The 20,327-nt window shown below is 45.1% G+C and overlaps 2 long non-coding RNA genes across 4 annotated transcripts in view; both read right to left on the bottom strand.

The window, feature by feature from the left end:
* LOC140002888 (uncharacterized) overlaps positions 1 to 20,327 on the bottom strand; it is a 42,640-nt gene that overhangs the window by 6,786 nt on the left and 15,527 nt on the right. For 2 of the 3 annotated variants that reach the window (XR_011810512.1, XR_011810514.1), the window contains exon 3: positions 58 to 4,225. This is a non-coding gene — a long non-coding RNA (uncharacterized lncRNA). Of the gene's footprint in view, positions 1 to 57; positions 4,226 to 20,327 lie in introns of those variants that run through there. The other variant, XR_011810513.1, reaches the window with a different exon arrangement.
* LOC140002889 (uncharacterized) lies at positions 7,238 to 12,604 on the bottom strand. Its single transcript, XR_011810517.1, has 2 exons — positions 10,136 to 12,604; positions 7,238 to 7,560 (listed from the first exon to the last, which is right to left on the bottom strand). It is a non-coding gene; the product is annotated as an uncharacterized lncRNA (long non-coding RNA).

Below are 20,327 nucleotides of genomic sequence, written 5' to 3' on the forward strand. Positions count from 1 at the left end.
TGTGTCTTTCTGGGGCTCTACTGGTCTCTCAAGAAAGAATAACAACAAACCCAATGAACCAAGTAAAGAGAGCCTGGACTTTTTCCTGCAGAAGACCCTGTGGCTATTCTTGGAGTTTGCCTGCCAGCTGCCTTCTGTCTCAGAAATGAACTCCTTCCTTCTGCTCCCCAGAGACATACCAAGTTTGCTTGTGACATGACTGAAGCTAACTGCATCCACTTGACAGGGTAACTCTGCTTCCTCACGAAAGAGCTGAAGGTGGGCCAGGAGAGAAGTCTTGCAGCTCCTGGCGTCCAGCAAAAACACTGTACAGTTTTCTCTCCACAAGAAATGCTGTAGGTTCCATCTGATTAGGAAGTGATTTGGGGTTTTCCTATGTGAAAAACATGCATTCACTTATTTTGTTTATTTCATGCATTTTAGTTTAGGGAGCAACCTGATTGCTCCTCAAATTGTTGTGGTTTCCTGCCACTGAACACTGAATTATTCCTTCCTTCATACTTTAGAAAATTAAAATACAGATTTAAACACTAACATTTGCTATTTTGCTGGGAATAAAGTGTGGGAAAATCAGGTTAAGAAAATCTTCATTTTTTAAACAAAAGTTGCACTTTTTTGATGAAATAGATTTTTTTTCCTAAAGAAAAAAGCCTCCCTCCAGCTCTTTAAGGAAATACTGACTTTCAACAGATTTATCTTTTTTAAGTGGCTCTGGGTTAACTGCCTCTGGACTTTGCTCTTTTGCATCTCTCCAGGAAGAAAATAAATCCTGGCAGTTTTGCTTCTGGGTCTGTATGGACTAGCAATAAAACTTTCCAAACCATCTTGGTGGCCTGGGAACCTAAGCCCTCCATCCACTCCTGGGGCTCAGCACCCGGCATGCCCTTTCGACCATTTTTTCTTGTATTCTTGTAATTCCCAGTACGTGTTGTACACAGCAGCTCTGTCAAGGCTGGCACTAGTGATGCTGACTTCGGATAATATTGCTCTCTGCCACTGCCCCTTAAGGTGCAAGTTCCCATCACAGTTTTCCCCACAGATGGGACAAAATGTCTCTGTGGTGTCTAAGACAAGGCATCCTCATGCTCCTGCCTGCACGGCAGTGAAATCCCTGCTCTCACCAGCTGCCAAGTTTTCTCAAAGCTTTTAGGAAGGTAACATTGCTGAGAGCTCTGCTTCACTCATGGAAGGGATGGAAAGCAGGACTCTGAAAGTCCTGGGTATGGCACAGTTGGTTGGACACAGCCATGCAGGCACTGACACCAAGTGGGCTGGCACAGGTTTTGCTTCTTTAGGAAAGAAGACTCAAAAAACAATCAGAAAAACCCATGCACCCAGTATAAATCATACATCAGCTTCTACTCATGGTAGGATTTCTGAACCTGCTATTAGAGTGTTATGCTTGGGCCCAGCATCAACTGAAGGTCTTGCTGCTTGTCTGAAACCATTAAGCTGTTCCCCTTGTGAACTCCAATCCACATTTGAACTGTGTATCCTGAACATAATGTGTCACCTTCCCTGCTCTTGGGAAACGAAGTCCTCCAATGAGCGCTACAGGGATGAAATATGGGTTGCAGATGTTGAACCAGGGAAGGGTACAGAAACAAGTTCGTGGAGCTGAAATACAACTTCCAAAACCTGTTTCCCTTTGACATTTCAGTCAGCTGTTCCACAAGTCATTGGGGAAAAAAGAAACTGCTGTTTCTCTTTCCTCCCTCCAACCCTTTTGTTAATTTTGTATTTTTGGACTATTCTTTATTCGCTTTTATCTTTAATTATTTGTACTGCGCTTTAACATCTGCATGCATTTTGGAAGTCATCTCCAAAGCTTAGTTTTGTCCTCACTTGTTGAAATGTGGCAACCTTAAATAGATCTGCTGAGGTGTGGGCAGGGAAAGAGATGGGCTTTTCTAGACCCTCGGCATTTGTTTGTTTTAACTCATATTCATCTTTTATAAGGAATGATTCTAGCAGACACTGAGAGAAACAGCTGGGCAGGTGTGGCACGTTTCCAGGACAGGACAAGTCTCCCAAACCAGTCAGGTCTGCCCACTCACGCAATCGAAAAGCAGGAGTCAAATTGAAGCCATACGAGCAAAGAAGGCTCTGTAGTCCAAGCAAGTCATTAGCAGTCTTTCAACTGACTTTGAAGCAGGTCTTTGAGACCCAGTCATTTTTTTATATGGTGGAATGTGGAAAAACAACCACCGCAGCTTGTAAAACGAAGGGGAACAAAGCAGTGCTCCTGTGCGCCTGCCAGCACCAGCCCCTTTGGTGCATGCAAGGGGCTGCATTGGACCCCTTCCCCATTCAACCCCTGTAATTTTCTGAGCAATTTCAGCGCAAGCTGTAACTTTACCTTTTATGTCATTCATGACTTTGAATGGCTCCTGATTTTAGCTGCACCTTGTAAATCCAATGGAAACGGTATGATCAAAAAGCTTTGGACTGGCTGCCAGAGGAGCTCTTCCAGTTGTGAGCAGCAGAGTTGACATCAGAAATGGGTCCATTTGATGAAATCCTGCAGGCACACAACCCATACGCTGTATACATGAGGACATATTCACACATACACTCGTGAGCTAAAGTTACCCAGAAATATAGAAAGCATGAACCATGTTTGCACGTATGCAGCTTCCCTATAGTGCACACACGTTTTTCATCCTCTGTCCATTTTACAGCCAGTTCTCTCTGTACAACTTCTCCAAATAAAGGGCATTTATTATAGCTCTCCAGGTTGCAGTGCCCTGAATAAAAAAAAGACAAAGTCCAAGGTCTGATGAACATCAAAGGGATGGAGGGTGAAGGCACTGCCTTTCCGGCCATGCATCCTGCACACGCACAGCGCAGTGTCAGCAGTGGCTACAGGTAGCTGGAGACTACCGTTTACTTTGGCACCTGCCAAGGTGACTTTGTTGTTGGGATCAGGGCTTGGCCAGCTCACTGTGCTGGTAGGACGCTATCCAGACCAATGCAATAAGCTGTGTCTTGAGGGAAGCCAAAAGAAAAGACAAAAAAAAAGACCACACAGAACTCAGGGTTGGTGTCTGGATTTTACGGGAGGGTGTGTGGGGTTTTTCTTTCCTTTTTTTTTTTCTTCTTTTTCCTCCTTTCCTTATTTTTTTCCTTTTTGTGAAAACACTTAAGGACTTGGGAAAAGATTTGAGTCATTATGAAAATGTAATTCTATCTCATGATACAGCTGTAGCGAGACAGTGCAGCTAGGTCTGCGGGAGTTAGCAAATCAGGCTTTCTGATTAGGAAGCAGGGAGGCCTTTGGTCAAATTTAATAAAAATAGACTTGTTATATTTGGAACATTTTATCTGAGAACATGTTGTCTCTTTAATGCTGTCTGCTTGTCAGGCAGTGGGACATTTCCTGTGAGAGAGGCAGACTCTCAAGAAGACTCAGAGCTGTGGCTGGGAGGGAGCTGTGGCTGCTATGGACAGAAGGAGCCATTAAGATGATTTCTGTCTATCACAAAATTTGTCCAGGCTGAGGGGGAAGGTTAAGTTTTACATGGTATGAGTTGCATATGGAAATCTCTCTCCTTCCAAAGACAAGTAGAAAAAAAAACATATCCTTTTGCTTGTCTACTCTGGCAGCTAAAAGCAAAGCATAACACAACCCTGGATATTTACAGGTTAGGTTTTAGACAACTGGCTAGTCTCCCTCCTCCCTGGTGAATCACTGCTATTGATTTAATGAGCTTTAATGCAACATGCAACAGCAAAAATTGGTCTCGCCAAAACCGTCAAAACCGCTGGGAAATCCTAAGGTCTTTGCAGCCTGTAACCATGATGGACAGAGACTCTTTGGCAGCCCAGTTTGGGGGCAAATAAGAAGAGATTTGCACAGGACTTAGCAGCTCTTAGACAGTCTAAGTGACTGTCTATGAAAAGGAGCAATAGCCAAGGAGACAGTGAGACAGTAGACTTTAAATTATTAAAGAAAGTCATCGTTTCCTCTCACTCTTTACTCAAGAAGAGGTTCCATCTGAAGTCCTTTGGACACTTATGGGCCCGCGATATAAGGAATTTATAAAAACTGAAGACGAGTCAGCAGAGTCAGCCACTGCGGTGGCCAGGAAGTTGGGCTTCAGTCATCCACCAGCACCAGCACATAAGAAGAAAACCAGTTAAATATGTGCTTCATCAAGAGGAATCTGTCTTCTGGGCCCCCAAATTTCCTGTTGGATGGATCATTGTGGATTCTACTGGATACCTGTCAAAAAAAAAGATTCTGGGGATTTTGTCCTGTTTTCCTTGTCTGTCATAATAAATCCTCACTGAGTTTAAATCTCCTAGGTCTCAGCTTCATGTTTAGCCAGGAACCATCTCTCTAAACTTGCCATGCAGTCTGATCTCAATAACTACAGTAGGCCTCCTTTTAGAAGTATCTTCTTAGACACTTTCCTGTGAAGATTTTGACTGAGATAAAACTCAGGTCAGTAAATACTCCTCATTCCTAGGGGGAAAATAAAAATTAAAAGTAAAAAAATAAAAAAAAAAAATAAAAAAAAACACTTAAGTGAAGAAAACCAAACATATGATAGTATTCATCTGATTATGAATGCTATTCACTGTAAGGACATGCTTTTTTGTCACCTTATTTTATGGGAAAGGTGTTCCAAACTAGAAAGTGAGAAACATGAGAGAGCCTGGGATAAGGAAGACAGATTTTTGAATGGATTTTTGAATTCTTCTTTATCCATTTATGTCAAGTGCAGAAGTGTCTGACTAGGAAAATTTTCAGGCTGTGAATCTCCTAGGATTTTACTCCTCAGGGGCTTGATCACTTCCAGGTACAAATCACAGGACTTCTCTCAGAATTCTGCTGTTTCTCTAACCTGTAGTTCCAATTGCCTGCTGGCTTCTCAATACTGTATATAGCCAGACTGAGATACCGTCAACTTACCCGTCCTTTTTCCTGTCTAACTTGATCAAACTAGTCTAAAATGTTCAACATCTGAGGGTATAAAAAAGGTTGCTGATAAAGCTGACTGTACATATTTCCATCTGCTGTTTCTTGCATTCAGACATTCTGCCTGTTTGGGGTTAATTGCACTTTGGTTTTACTTCTCATGAAGTACCCAAAGGACCTTGACCTTTGCCTGCTATACAGCTTTTTTAATGTAGTCTTATGCACATGGATTATGCGGTATATATGGAGAGGAAGTAGTTGGCTGAACCTGGCTTTAGAAGTCATGAACTCCTGAGCGTGTTCTGAGATCTGAGGAGACCCTAAGAATTCAGCATTTCCATCTCGTGTTGCAACATGAATATCACCATTCTGACACAAAACACCTACAGACTTAATCCACCCTTGGGTGAAATGAATTCTCTCATAACTGTAGCATGGCCCAAATAATTGTATGCACTGTAGACACTTGACACGGTGGGGTAGATTTAATAAACTGGAGCTGCACAGACCATTCCTGTGGTTTAGCTTTAGAACCTCTCTATCCAAAACTTAGGAAATGAAGAGTTAAAAAGGAAATCCATATGTGTTTATAGCCAAGTGGACTGTAATGAACGTGTGAAATGAATTACCAAGGAGAGCTATCGGTAAATTATGGTTTAAGCATCAAGGCCAGTCAAAAAATAGATTGAATAAGAAAATGAAAGACATAAGGTACATAGGGCAAAAGCTACAGGCAGCTGACTGGCTTGTCAGAACCAGCATCATTCCTCCCAACAGTGACTCATGGTTTTCATCTCCATTACCGTGTGTATCCTCTCAGAGAGAGCAGACCACCTATGTGTTACTGAGCTTCCCCTCCACGTGCATAGATGTGCCCATGCACTTGCAAGCAGAAGGCTGTGTGGTCTAGGATTTCAAGGGGGAAATAAAAGTTGGATTCAAGATCCTGAGTTTTAATCTCAGTGGTTCCCTAAGGCTCATTGCATCAAACCTGAGAAAGTCACTTGCTTCTAGCTGCAATTAAGGAATATGAGACCTTGGGGGAACCATATTTTCTCTTCAGTAGATCTTTCTTGTTTCCTTGTTTTTTTCTAAGGAGGGTAGCAAATGTAAAAGGAGCCTATGTAAAAGGCCCATCTTCATGTTTCCATCTATTTGCTTGTTTGTTTACTTGCTTTGCCATGCAGTCCAGGTTGTAAATAGACCCTCTAATAATGTTCTTTTTCTGAGGGCCTGAAAATAACCTCAATAAATAAATCAATTAAATAATTTAAAATATATAAATAAGTCTAGAGATGCCTGGATTCATGCACAAAATCTTTCCCAAAAGACTTGGCTGCTGCTCCTTGTGAGCCAGCCCCAAATCTTGCAAATGCTACAAGCCTGTATCTTTGCCCTTCTTGTTCGACTCCCCTGGAGACAATCAGAGCTGCTCGCCCAATGTTCTGGGCTCTTTGTTGCTGATAGTTAAAACTTTGTGCAAGTTACAGCTGAAGCAGGGTAGAGACATTTATCAAACTTTTGCTAAGGCAAGCTTGTTTTCCTTCAGTGCTTTCTCCAGGCTAGTTTTGAAATAGCTGAACTGTAAGAAATTCTCATCCCCACAGATTGTAAGGCCACATACTGATGTGATCTTCTTGCCCTGACTTAGCAGTGTAGTTTGTTTATTCCAAACTGCCTTTACTCAAGTTTTACCATGTTTTCTTAAAACTGATGTCCTCCAGAAACACACAGGTATCTTTCCTGACCAACATACAGTGATGGCTCTTAGGTATGCTGAGGCTTATAATATGTGAGAGGCTGAGATGGTGCCAGCAATGTATCCCCTCTGGAAAGGACAATTGTTTCTTGGGGCATTTTTGTGTATCATGCAAAATTTAAATTTCTTCAAAACTTCCAGCCATGGATGAAAGAAAGTTTTTCCAACTGAAAACACGAAAACTTTCCATGAAATGCCAGATTGTGTGATACAGAGCACTGATGGCCCTCTGGCCACAGCTGCTTCTGTTTAGTCATAGTGTGAGCAAAGAGACACTCAAATAACACATTTGCACTGGAACAGCCCTTGCCGTAACTTGCGTTACTGCAGCTGGACTCACATCAAAACCCAATGCACCGTGTGGAAAGCAATTACCCACTGCAAAATGGTGGAATGAAAAGCACTCTTCAATATCCTCTTTCTTAATGGCGCTGAACCAGATCCGGCAACTCAACAAAATACTTGAGGCTCTTTCTTTCCCCCCCTGCTCCTTTCTTTCCCTTTTCCTCTGTTGTTCAAGCCGCATTGGAAAGATACAACCAGGGGCACTGAGCTGAGATTGATTTTGCCACCACTTTTATCAGTCTATACAAGCTCTTGGCTGGCCCGGCAAGACTTGTGTCGCTGCTTGTAAAGTTGTGGGGATCCTGGTAAGGGGCCGCATCGCGCAAATTTGCAGGATATAAACAGATATTCTGAGACCAACCATGCGATATGGGGAGGATTCAGCCAAGCTTCTTCCAAGGGCTTTGGGGCCCAGCTGGTGGCCAGACATAACCCGGCCACATAATTTTGAATCTGGGAAGGGATGATGAGTGGGGGAGCTGTGGGAGCACGGGCTGCAGAACCCACAGCAGATAAATTCACGATGTGGAGCCTGTTAAAAGAAATGAGTAAATTAAATGTTAGAGGTCCTGTTTCGCAAAACAGGTGCTTGTTTTTCTACAGCAAAACACTTGCATGAGAAAACAAATCACTGGGGACCCGAACAACTGCCTTGTGATGCAAAGCAGGGAGTCTGCTGAAACAGCCTTACAAGTGTGTCCAATGGGGTGCCTTATTTGGGAGACGCAGCCTGTCAAATTCAAATGAAATCAAGTCATTGATTTTCTGCTGCAGGAAGCAAACCGAGATTTCCCGGCAGCCTGGAGAGTGGTTTGTTGTTCTTGTTTTTAAGTGTCATTCAGATTTTTCCTAACTGTGAAAATGTATGTAGAAGGACAGTACCATTTATAATCCCAATCATTAATAAATGTGTTTTTGTTGTTGTTGTTGTTTTTGTTTTTGTTTTTCCTTAATTGTTCTATTTGTTTTGTTTTCCAGCAGTCTATGGCCAGGAAACCCACCTTTGGAATAAAAAATCCCTTTTCAGTAACTTGGGGTCTTAGGCTCTTCTTTTGCTACCTGTAATATTTCTCTCTCCTCCATCAGCAAGCGGAAATGCCCCACCAAAAACCTACACATCATATGCTAGATGATACATGGCCTCAAGTGAAAAGTTTTTTCTGATCCAACCTAAAGGGTCAACACCAGGGTCTTCTCCCCAGTGAGAAGAGGCAATGCCATGAGTTACTATGTGCCAGCAAAGATCTAACCATGGAAGATGCTCAAGGACACGAGGACTACATCTCTGCACCTGCAAGGTGGATACTCTGCAGTTTGTGGGGACCGAGCACTGAGCAAGGGAGCGGTGCCTTGAAAACCCCATCTGAGAGCTGCTGGTGTAGGGAATGCACGAGGAGCTGGGGGAGGCTGACAGGGGAGCGTGCCAGGAAAGCAGAAGGAGCTAGCAAGAGGAGCAATGAACAAGCGCGCTAATTGCAAGAGCAGCAAGGAAAATATGACAGGGAAAGGAGTTGAGGGGAAGCCGGAGGGGCCCCATCAGCCTGCTGCTGGGTCGAGTGCAAATGATTGCAGCAGAGGCAGCTTGCAGCTGGACGGAGCAGGTGCAAGGGCAGACGGACGCTGCCCTGAACCTGGGGAGAGGACTGCAGGCAGGAAGGAAACTGGTTTTCCCAAGCTCCAAACAACAGCACACGAAAGAGGGAGAAGGAGAGAGAGCGGCATTCAGATGGAGCAGGAGCAGCCCTGTCACTCTCCGCTTCAGGAGCGTGATGGGCAGATGAAAGATGAATTGACTTCAGCCAGTCCTGTCAGATGTTTCTGAGCTGTGGGACTTATCAGCTGTCAGACCAGAAAAGAATAAGCTAAACAAAAAGCTTTCACAACCCTCATTCCCAAATCTGTGCGTCATAGTGTGCCAGGAAAAATGATTTCTGGCCTTTTCTTATTTTTTTTCCCCTTTTCTCTGCTACTACTAACTGCTTTTCCCTTTCTCTCACTGGACAGCTGGAGGGGATCCAGATGGCTGCTGTTCTTGTGGCTGCACGCTGGATGCAATGGGAAAGGCTTGCAAATGGCTTTCCAGGTAGCCAGATACCATGGTGGTGAGGGGCAGTCCTTGTGCAGGGAGCCGGAGATGTTCTCTCAACTGAAATGGCAGGGGCAGTGGCACTGTGGGTATTCAGGGCTTCCTGTCTTTGCATTCTTCCCTTATCCACCCCAAAGCCTTCCCTGCTCCACCTCTTTCCAAGGGCCAGCCTGCTCAGATGGGCGCCGCCACACAAAGCCCCGGATGTCTCTGCACAGCAGTCTCCGTTCTAATGAATTCCTTTTGAGCTGGAGTCTGGAGGTAATTGCCAGTCCAGATACTCTCGACTGACTCTAATGAATACCCAGGACTGGGCTGGAGCAGGAGGATGTAACAGGAGCTCTGCTGTGCCAGACCAAGATGCCACTGGTGCTCCAGAGTCAACAAGCAGACCCACAGGACTGCCGAGGACTCTTCCAGTATGAATTATGCTACAATCCGGTGTGGTCTCTTTTCTGCAGCAGAAAAAAAGACAGGAGCAGGTTACTGGGGAGCGATTCATATGCAGTGGTCCTTCCTTTGCATGGTTCGTGTTTCAGCAGATAAAACTCACACCAGCACCTCTGAATGACAGGCTACTAAGCCTGACTGAATGGCATCGCTGCTGACTGAATGGCATTTTAGGGTGTTTCTATGTTATTTTCAAAGCTATCCCTCTTTCAGCATTCAGGGGAAGCACTGTGAAAACTGGAAACAGGTTAATGGCTTGAGCTAAAGGTGAGCCTGGCTTGAAGGGAGAAACCAAAACCCACATTTTTTGTCCAGCAGAGACAGAGGCGTCGTGCTTCTCTTTGGGTTATCATGGTGTCATGTACAACGCATAGTAGAGCTTAATATGTAAAAGAAGGGCCTAAGCTAAGTTGTACTCCTCTGCTTGCTTCAGGCCAGTTGGAAACATGCAGGTGGGTACATTACCTAATGGGTAAACCCAGCTAATGGGTACATTACCTCTGGTAACTTCCCGTGCTCTTTATCATTCGATTATGAGTTCCGTCCCTGCTATTATGACCATCACACTCACCCGGTGGACTTGGTTGACATTTTTCCCTCCCTTGTTTTCCCCTGCACTTTGGCTGTGTCTTCGCATCCTGTCCCTGGTTTGTTTCTGTCAATTCTTTAAACAGCTGCTGGGTTCTGCTCCAGAGGTGGCTGCATTCCAGCAGCGGGGAATGTGACTCCTGACATATGGGAGAGCTGGTGCCGTGCGTCAGGAGCTGTGAAGCTGAGAGATGCGACACATCCAGGGTCAGCTTGTCAGCGCTGCACGGCCCCAGGAGAGGTCCCAGTTTGGACATCCATTTTATTATTTTCACGTGCTTCAGCTTGGTTTCTAGCAACAGTTCCCTGTGCTCATTTCCTGGCCTGTAACCGAGTCACCCCCTCCAAAAGTCTCAGCAGTTGCCATACACTGAAAGGGCTCCATACATGAAATCCCATGCTGGAAATGGCCCTCAGTCATCAACTGCAAGCAGCACCAGGGAACGGAGCGGCTGAGCATGATCCTGGTGTCGAGTATCCAAGCAGCTGGGCTGCTCTTTGCTTTCCCCATGCTGTGTTAAAGAGTGTCATGCTGCATTTGCCACGCTGGGTTGGGTCTCCATTTCCAAAATACTTTCTGGGCTTCTCAGAAATCTCCCTCCAGCTCCCTAATTCGTTGGCAGGCTCTTCCCCAGAACCCCCTCCTTTCTCTCTTGTGGTTAGCTGGTGTCGATGCCCTCAGCAAAGACTGGCACCTTGACCCATTCACTGCTACCCCTCATGTTTGGCAGGCTCCAGTGAATTCCAGACCTCCTCTGTGTTTTCCCAGGAAAGAGGCCGGACCTTGGCTCTGCAAGAAGACAACTATGGGTTTGTTTCTCTGCTATCTCATGGGCCATCTTCTGAGTTCTCAGGGATCAGCAATAGTCTGCGAGCCAGCAGCTGGGAGGGTCGGCAGTAGAGAGTACAAGCTGTGACTCAGTTCTCCCCACACCAATGTCTCCCATGTAAGTACCAAGCAGTACTGCTACCACAAACTCCAGAGCTCCCCACCCTGCTCACAAGCTATGGATAGTGATGCTGTTAGCCTGGAGAAGCATCCCAGTACACTCAGGAGGCCATGTATAGCAGAGCAGAGGTGACGGTATTTGGCAGGAGCTTTTCTTCTCTGCACTGGCAGCAGAACATGACTCTGTGCAACTCCACCCTTCCCAGATGAGAAGCACCTGCCACAGCCTCTTGCCTTTAGCCTGTAGACTGTCTCTGCTTTCCCTTCCCTCCAGAAATGCTCCTTTTGCCTTCTGTCCTTCACCTGAGACAGGACAGAACGGGATTGCCTGTGTGTATTTTAGCCTGTAGCAATGGGGACATCCTTTCTTTGGGGATGGGCTTGAAATTCAAGCTAGGTTAGAAAGGAGATACTGTTGGGACAGCTCAAAGTACAGCTGTAAGCCAGAGGTACAAACATGTTCCCAGCCTCCAGGAGCAAGAAAGAGGGCAAAAAAAGCAGGCACAAAAACAGGATTCACACATGAGCAAACTGCTTGGCTATCCACCACCTACAAATACCATTAAAATCCAGTCCACCAAAAGTTTACAGGAAGCACAGGAAATTCGTGCCTAGCCATAACCATTCCTTGGGAAATTTCCTGGTTAGCCTCTTGCCCGACGAACCAGGGCAGCCTTCTTCTTCACATTATTCACTCGTTTAACACCTCCACAAATGCCAATCCTTGCTTTTTTCACTCCTCTCTGTCAGTTCCCCGCAAGATGGGTGGCAAAGCCCTAAGCTCCAGAGATAATGCTGTGCCAAGGCAGTTAGACACGGCTACGTCTGAACATGGAATATTTCTCTCTGGTTCTCAGTGCTATTGTGTGAATACCTCACTGCTTACATGGAGATATGACTGCTTAGCCCCTTTCTGAAATACAGCAGGGCTACTGCTCACCTAAGGAAGCAGAGGCACAATAAGACGTAGCCTGACTGCCTTCCGCAGCACCTAAAATAGGGTTAAAAGCCTACTGGGATGTCAGAGTTCAAGAGAGCAATTGAGACTTCCAGCTACCAAGGCCTTTGGGGCACTTGAATCATGTATGGGATTGCTGAAAGAGCTGAGGGTTGCATTCAACACCCTCATTCCCTGCCTGGCTGTCTCAAGCACACTAGAGCTGGATGGTCATTACTGTCTCCTGAACAGGGAGTTCAAGTGCACGAGGGGAAGTAGAACTTCAAGATGGCCACGAAACCAAAGAGAAGAACCTTCGGTAGAAACAGAAAAGAAATGTAAAGTCAGACTAAAAAATCTAGACTAAAAGACTTGATGCAGGATTTGCCATCTGTCATTCTTATATTGGAATAAAGTTGTCCTTATACTATTGGAGGATAGGTGGGTAAAGCACAACTCAGTATCAGCAACTAGCATCAGAAACATTGGTCGTACAAACCTGATAGTGTTATACCTGCAACGAGGACAAGGGGCTTAAACTGCTAAAGGAAAAGTGGACACTGAACCAATCAGCACAAAAAAACATTAATAATAATAAAGTGTTGATCTATTTCCCTTACAATGAAAACATCACTGCTGGGGTCACCCCCACATACACACAAACCCTTGCCAGAGTGGATGGACAACGTGGGTAGGGTGATGCAGCTGTAGTGATGTCAGCGTTAGGATTGTTTTCTTAGTGATGAAGAAACATGCCACTTTATGCCAAAGGATCAGCAGATAAATTGCATACAGTTGTTCCATACTCTATCAGAAAACAACAAACTATAGCACAATGCTATTCTTGTCAGGGAGCCAAATGGCAGCAACTTCTGTGCTTGCCAATGTGTTCAGTCCTACATCTACAGGACTGCTTTCTTGGGCCAGAAAGATCAAGCATGATATGAGACAACCAGAGGTGCTTTTTTGTTTTGTTTTGTTTTGTCTTTTTCCCTGCACTAAGCCAACACAAAAACATATTTCAGCTTACCCATTGTTTTTCCTGGCTTGACTTTACCTTGGCTTATCAGACTGTGAACACCACCTGCCAGGGTGGAGATATTTTCATGGACAGATCACCTAATTTATGTTACTGTTTCCTGGGTTCATGCATTTAAGGTCCGCTGCAATAAACTATCCCAGCCTCCTGCATAGCACAGACTGAAATCAAAAAGGATGTAAATTTCCGATATGGTCACAAGTAAGGAAAGAGCACGTCTCTACAAATGAAAGAGGTTATTGCAGAGATCTAAACAGAGAAGACAAATAGGGAATGGTTGTAGTTTGGCCCTCATAATGTACTGCTGAAAGGAGGCAGGTACAGAATTAAGAAAAAGAGGCACTTCTTCATGTAATGAGTCATTGAACAATGTAGCTCTGACATGGAAGAAAAAGCTTGCATGGACTTAAAACCTGGATGGACAGATAAATGGGAAAAAAAATCCATCAAAGAGTCCTAATCACAGATGTAGTACCTCTGAGCTACTGGGAAGCATCATATTTCCCCAGACATCTACTACTGACCTCTGTCTGTGAGCAGGTTTGGGGTAACTGGACTTTTGGTTTGATGTGGCTCAGACTTTCTTAAGTGGAAACCACGGACAAGCCACATTGAATTTTCAGGACTATCCCAAGCTGGAGAACACTCTTTTCATCTGTGCTTGTAGACAGCAAATCTGCCAGCACTGAACAAGGTTGTACTCACCAAATCTGGGGCCAAATGTGTTCCAGCAGGTCTGATCCCTGCTTCCCCAGGAAGCAGCTGAGCAGACACAAAGTGGGTCAATTTGGGAGCTCTTCATTCTCCCCGTCGTTCCCAAAAACACACTTCAGAGCAGTGTAGACACAGCCCAGGGGAAATGCTCCTCTGTTTGAAGTACAAACCCTTTACATCAGTTGTCTTCTAGCCTTGGAAAAATACTTAAGGTACTTAAGTGTGAAGCCAAGCGAGTCTCCCCCTTCGTCCCTGCCAGGAAGCGCTCCAGAGGGGTGGAATTTGTTTTTCCGATTAGACTCCACGCAGCACGACCTTTGCCATCTCCAAGCCAGGTCGGGCTGATTAATGGGCTGTCGTCCCGGCACAATGAGGTCCAGAGGGGTGTGGGGTTGCTAGGACATTCTCCTAACAGCTTCTGCAGGAGAATCACTTTTGGATCGCTCTGCACCATTAAGCAGAGAACCTGGGGGTCTTTAATTTATCAGGTGGGAAGTGAGGATAATTACTTTTCAAGCAGCCGATATACCCGAAGTGCACTCACAGCGGAAGCAAAGCGGGGAAGTTGGGGGATTCAGACACTGTTTACATTCCGGTGAAACTGGATCTTGGAGCTACACACCAAGCTTGGGAAGGGAGTGTCAGACCAGGATGGAGAGGAGGACAGGCTGTTATATAGAGTGACTGACAGATTAATCTAATAGTCTGGACTCTGAGGCTCCACAGGTGTTCAGACCAGTGGTCGGACCAGCCAAATTTGCAGACAATAAATCCAAAACCTGCATGGGGCCATCGTGACTAATTTTGCTGGGGGCAATGTCAGGTGTGTGATAGGATATGGGTTCCCCCCTGCAAGCACCGAAAGGATCAGGTGAATATTGAGACCATTTTGAAAGATGAATTTCTCTCCCCTTTCCTACCTCTCTATGGTTTCAATATTACACTTTACTGTCAGGATTTTCAGTCATTACATAAACACAAAGAGAATCAAAGCCCAAAGGATGGAAGACACTTTCCCTTCTCCTGAGCAGAGGGTTGGAATTGCTTCCTGTCACAACAGGACTGTAGTTACTGTTTATTTAACTTTCAGGGGAGAGGTTGAAAGCATCCGTATCAGATGGTGGTCTCATCCAGGAAGAGCTTGTTTTATGTGTTAGCCTGGGATGCAGGAATCTTCTGTGCTCTCTTCAGAAGGTGGTGCAGTGGTTTGACCAGTGAACTGTTCTCTGGGATGGGAGCTGGGATGGGAGAGCTGCACCCTGAATGAGAAATCATTTGGGATAAGCACGGACAGCTAGGGATGATGGATTTCTCCCACCTAACCAAGGTTATCTGAGAGGCAGAGATCTGTTCCCAGCTAGCCCTCGGATCATTTCCATAGGCAGTGGGAGGAGAGGAGTGGCTTCAAGAGGAGATTAATCCCCTCAGTCTTAAGCCTCTGTCTTAGGATGTGCTGCACTGCCCTAGTGCTGTTCACTGACTGCTGTGGGAGCATCAAGATACTTGGGTATAAGGATAAAGGTGGCCTCAAACACAGCCTTTTGCAAAATCCAACCTACGTGGGTGAGATCAGTGCTGATCTGTCAGATCGAGTTCAGTGCTGGCAGAAGGCAGGCTAGAAAGAGTTCCAGTGTTTTGCCTCTTGTTGGCTCTCAGGAAACCTTGTGCTTCTGAAATATCCTGGAACTTTTCAGAGACCTTGTTTCAATTGGATTGGTTTGACTGGAGAGCATTGCTGGCTGGATCCATCTGCTTTTGCTCCAGCTTAGACAAAGATGCTTAGACACACTATAAGAGGTGTCGCTTAGGATTCCAGATTGCATCTTCCTCCAGAAACAGTTAAGCTTACAAGAACAAGTGTCTTCCACAGGCTTGGAGCTCAGCTGGTTCACCACCACAGGTTAAGCTCAGCTTAATAACCGTGCAGGTGATGAGAACAGCACCTGGGGATCACACAGCAGAAGGCTGAAGCCTGGTAGGGTGCAGGGGGCACTCTAAGGACCAGCAGAACCAGTGAGGCTTGCTTTCATGCCAAGGAAGATAACATTTGGGAGTGAAGTAGCTGAAGAAGAGAAAATCTAGATATGCCTTTAAATCATTTAGGGAAAATAAAAAAAAAAAAAAAAAAAAGGAAAAAAAAAAAGCTTGGGAGCTAAAATCTTTAGCAAGTAGACAGATCTCTGTAGGAGGCACGAGAGGGATGAGGCAAACACAGAACCTTTATCAGACAGGAAAAGTGGCTGAAGTCTTGCTGTGAGTGATGCTGGTGCAGCTTTGCCTACCACCCTATGCAATCAGGAGCCAGAAGACTCAGTATTTTGAGACCTGGAGCATGTACATGTGCCATTCCTCCCTTGTGCCATTCCTCCCTTGAATGCGGAGCGGTACCACTAAGCAAAGGGCCCTTTCCCCTGCTCCATGCCATCCCCCAGGAGCCATGTAAACGTTATACCTCTTCCAGCCTTTAGGTGAAACCAACTCATCAATGATATCTCAATAACATTTTACAGATGCATGCTGCTCCCCTGGGCTCAATAAATACCTCCTGGGCTCATCTCTTATCCCTCTTAAAAACACTAGTTAAAAGAACAGAAAGGGAGAAAAAAAATAACCCCAGATGCAGAGCAATGCCCCATGGGATGAGGCTTGGGTCTCAGAGCCTTCCTCACGCTGAAAACTCCCTGCGAGTGAAATATCTCTCACTTGGGGCAAGAGGCAAAGGGATGGTGATCTATCAGCTGCTAAAAGGCGTCAGCACCAAGCAAGGAAGGGGAGAAGCGGGCCCTGGGGGGACAGGCAGGGATCCTTCAGCAGCACAGACAGCAGAGCTAGAGGCAAAGACATTTACGGAGGCCATCAATCCTCGTGTTCCTAGGCCTGGGCGGCCCATCAGCTGGGATCAGGCAAGAATTTCCTCCCCTGCATCATACAGTGCTGATGCCAAGGCCCAGCTGAATTATGATGCTGAGCAGCACAGGGGGAAAGTCTTTTGAAATAACCAGTGCTGGCTTGCAGTCAAAATTAGTGTAAAAACGCCCGGTCCTGAAGCAGCAGGATGAGAGCAGGTGGCTGCAGACAACTGTATCTAAACACAACTGATGGACTCATTGCATTTGTGGAAGGGCTGCATGTGACCCTTTCACCCATTGCCCTGCTTCCCCCTGTTTTCCGCAGCTACCCTGTGCCCCCAGATGTTGTGTTACATGTGAGATCTTTAGGATGGGGATCACGGTTTTGCTCTGAGCTTGTACAGCACCTAGCAGCTAAAGCCATTCCTCACACAGAGCTCAGAGGCAATATCTCAACTGCATTAGAAATAATAAAATACCATAAGAACAACACAGTTTCAGTTAAAAAAAAAAATAAAAACCTAACCACACATGTGCAGGGGGAATTCAGCTTTCTGGTGGAAATAAAAGGATAAAGCAAAGCTCTTAAGGCTAATGAAATTTTCCTGGCTGTCATCAGGACTACAAAAAATGGACCCTTCCTGTTGATTTTGCCATTTCCTCAAGCCAGCAATTATTTCTTTTAGTTGCTTTAAGCTCTCACACCTTATCCTAGTATTCTCTGAGGCTGCAAGGATCCTACTCTGTGTATTTATCTGACACACTTTGACAAGGTCTATTTAGACACAGGAAATTTTTAAGTACTGAATTTATAAGGGCAAAAAGTCATTTTCTGGTGCAATGGCACTGGACAGGCATCTTTAACTCCCTCAGACTTCTTATTTAACAGTTGACTGTCATGTTTTCAGATACAGAGAAATAGATAGGTATCCCCTTCCCACACAACCCACCCAGTTTGTTAACCTGTGAATTTAATTGAATCATAAAATTATCTCCTGCACACCTGATAAAATGGGATCCTGAACTAACACACAGATTTTCCAGGACCTTTTACACGTATCATAAATAGCCATCATGCTGCATGAAGCTTTGGAGATTCATATCGTTAAATCACCATTTATCTCAGTGTTACCTGAGCCATTTCCATATTTCCACTAGTCTGTGAAGAGCATGACTGGGTGAGGCTGGGTGTAGATAAAGAAGCTCTTGGCTATTTTTCTTCTGAATGGAGCAGCCACCTGGTCAAGACAGAAGACTGTGACCTCAGCAAGGGCATTGAGAATGGGCATTAATAGGGCAAAATGACACTTGGCAATCAGAACGACTCCGTGTTGAAAACCGTGCAAAATGTTTGCAGCCTACTCAAGAGCTCTGAGCAAGCAGATGGTTTCACTGCAACACTACCAAGTCAGTTGAAACGGTTTCCTTGCTGTGAACATCTCAGGGGAACCTTTTTGCAACACCCACCACGGTACATATGCTTCAATAACACCGCGTGACCTGACAAGTACACAAACAGAATCCCCTTTAGAGGACCGTCTTGTAGCACCTGTCAATGATCCTCCTGATCCTCTAACACAAGGTCTCGGTGAAAAGATGGGGAATCTAACACCACCCCCACGTACTGTCTAACCCCACAGAGAAAACATATGCAAAGTGAAATCCTTCCCAACCTGTCATCCTCCACCAACCTGCCAGAAAACAGCACATATCTGTAAATACCACGAGAAGAAAAATGCATTGTTACTACACACAAAAACATGCTTCCATAAGGAAAGAGGACAGAAATGTGATCGAGACTAGCCAGCAGCAATAGGGGCTCCAAAGTACGTGCTTCCTTTCCATCAATCCTTTCCACTTTAAATGTCTGGTGTAGCTTGAATCAATATTACCAGTGAAAAATCTGTTCCTCATCAATGGTGCAGTGTTTGAATGAGCCTGTGCTGTGCCTTGCCTTTCTGCTGCAATGGACGTCAATCGTCAGCTGCTACAATCATGACCTAATTGTTTGGAAGACAGCAATGAGGTTACTGAGGGCACTCCGTCTGTGTAGGAGTTTTTCTGCATTTGCCACTGGACAGACGTAGATTTTTGTAATGCATCATAATTTTCACAAGCTTTCTATTCCCTGGGTGAGTGCTATTCTAGTCAGAGGGGCAGAGTTAGACTCTGAACCTCTTATTCTCCAGCTCCACCTGTTTAACTAATAAATGCTGAGATGAAGAGTTCAGCCTCTTTCCCTGGTTATGTGCAGGGTCTAACATATAAGGCCTTACTGATCACATGAGCTTGTAAGTGTTATGCCAAGAGAAATCACTGCAGTACAGTATCACGTTGGAGTTTGCTTTGGGGAATTGTCTGCATATTTTCAGGCTGGGATGCTGCTCACAGATGTGGGCCCTATGTAGAGTGTCTATGTGCAAGGCATGGAACTAAGCTCCCAAATAATCAATGGAAACGTAATAAATCCTGTCAATGCGTGATTAGAGAGCTGGCCAGATGACCAAACTTAGCTGTCTACTCTACCTGTTCACAAAACATATGAATATGTAGCTTAAAGAGAAGAAGGATGTGATGTCTAGGATATCTCACAGATATATGAACAATTAAAAATTTAAAATTAAAAAAAAATAAAATAAAGGTTAGGTAGAGAATTGGCAGCAAAGTAATTCCTTCCCATAGAACAGCCCATCTATGTGAGACAGAAAATAAGGTACTGCCACTGTAAATAAGGGAAAGATGAGTTAACATGGGAGAAGAGAACTTGCCTACATATTTGCTTTTGGCACAATTCCCCTCTAAAATCAGTACTATTGATCAGAGAAAGCAGAACAGGCAGAGTTCGCTGGGGTGAAGGTTCTTTCATGGCAGAGGATGTTAAGCCACTGCTCCAGATTAACCAGTAATGGAAAGAGGACACCATTAGGACTGTTTGTAGGCATCACTGTGAAATCCCTGTGAAGAGATCAGTCGGTCCAGATCAGAGACACCAAAGCTACCAGCCTAGGCCTGCGAGCTCAGCCTAGAAAGGTGAGCTGCCCTTCCTTTCCAGAGGCTCCCCACTGTGATGGGGGAAAGCCATTTCCTCTTTGAGTTTCTTCGCCTGGTCTGTGAATTAAGATGCTTCTCTCCAGGGATACCCATCTGGAATGCATTTGACATATTTCTCCGGTGTTGCATTTGGCTCATGGGAGTTGCTGTCCTCCCGAATCAGATCAGGGGTCCATCTACCCCATCTGCCTGTCTCCGAGAATAGACAACACCAGATGCTGAAGGTGAAGCTGCAGGAAACCCCTGTGGTCAGGAGTTATAGGATATCCTACCTAGGGAGACATTTTCCTTCAAAAATCCTATTGCTGAATGTTAACGAATGGGCCGGAACGTGAGGTTTCTGCCTTCTCTAAGAATATGTGCCTGTGAGCAAACACCAGGAGTTGCTATTTATGGGTTACTCTCCCTCAGCTGAGCTGCTGTAAATAACCATATATGCCGATGGCCTTCTCCTGCTGAGAGAGCAAACGTGTTAGCTTAAAACTCAATGAACTCCTAGTTCAACCCTGGCTCTTCCTAAAGAAATAAACTGCAATAAAATAAGAGTTTGGCTCATGTTTGATCAGCTCCATCCATCTGAACACACCCCAGTGTTCTTGAACCAAGTATGCATTGAAGCAAGATCATACTGGAATT

Source organism: Anas platyrhynchos, chromosome 7 (assembly GCF_047663525.1).
Source record: "Anas platyrhynchos isolate ZD024472 breed Pekin duck chromosome 7, IASCAAS_PekinDuck_T2T, whole genome shotgun sequence".
NCBI lineage: Eukaryota > Metazoa > Chordata > Aves > Anseriformes > Anatidae > Anas > Anas platyrhynchos.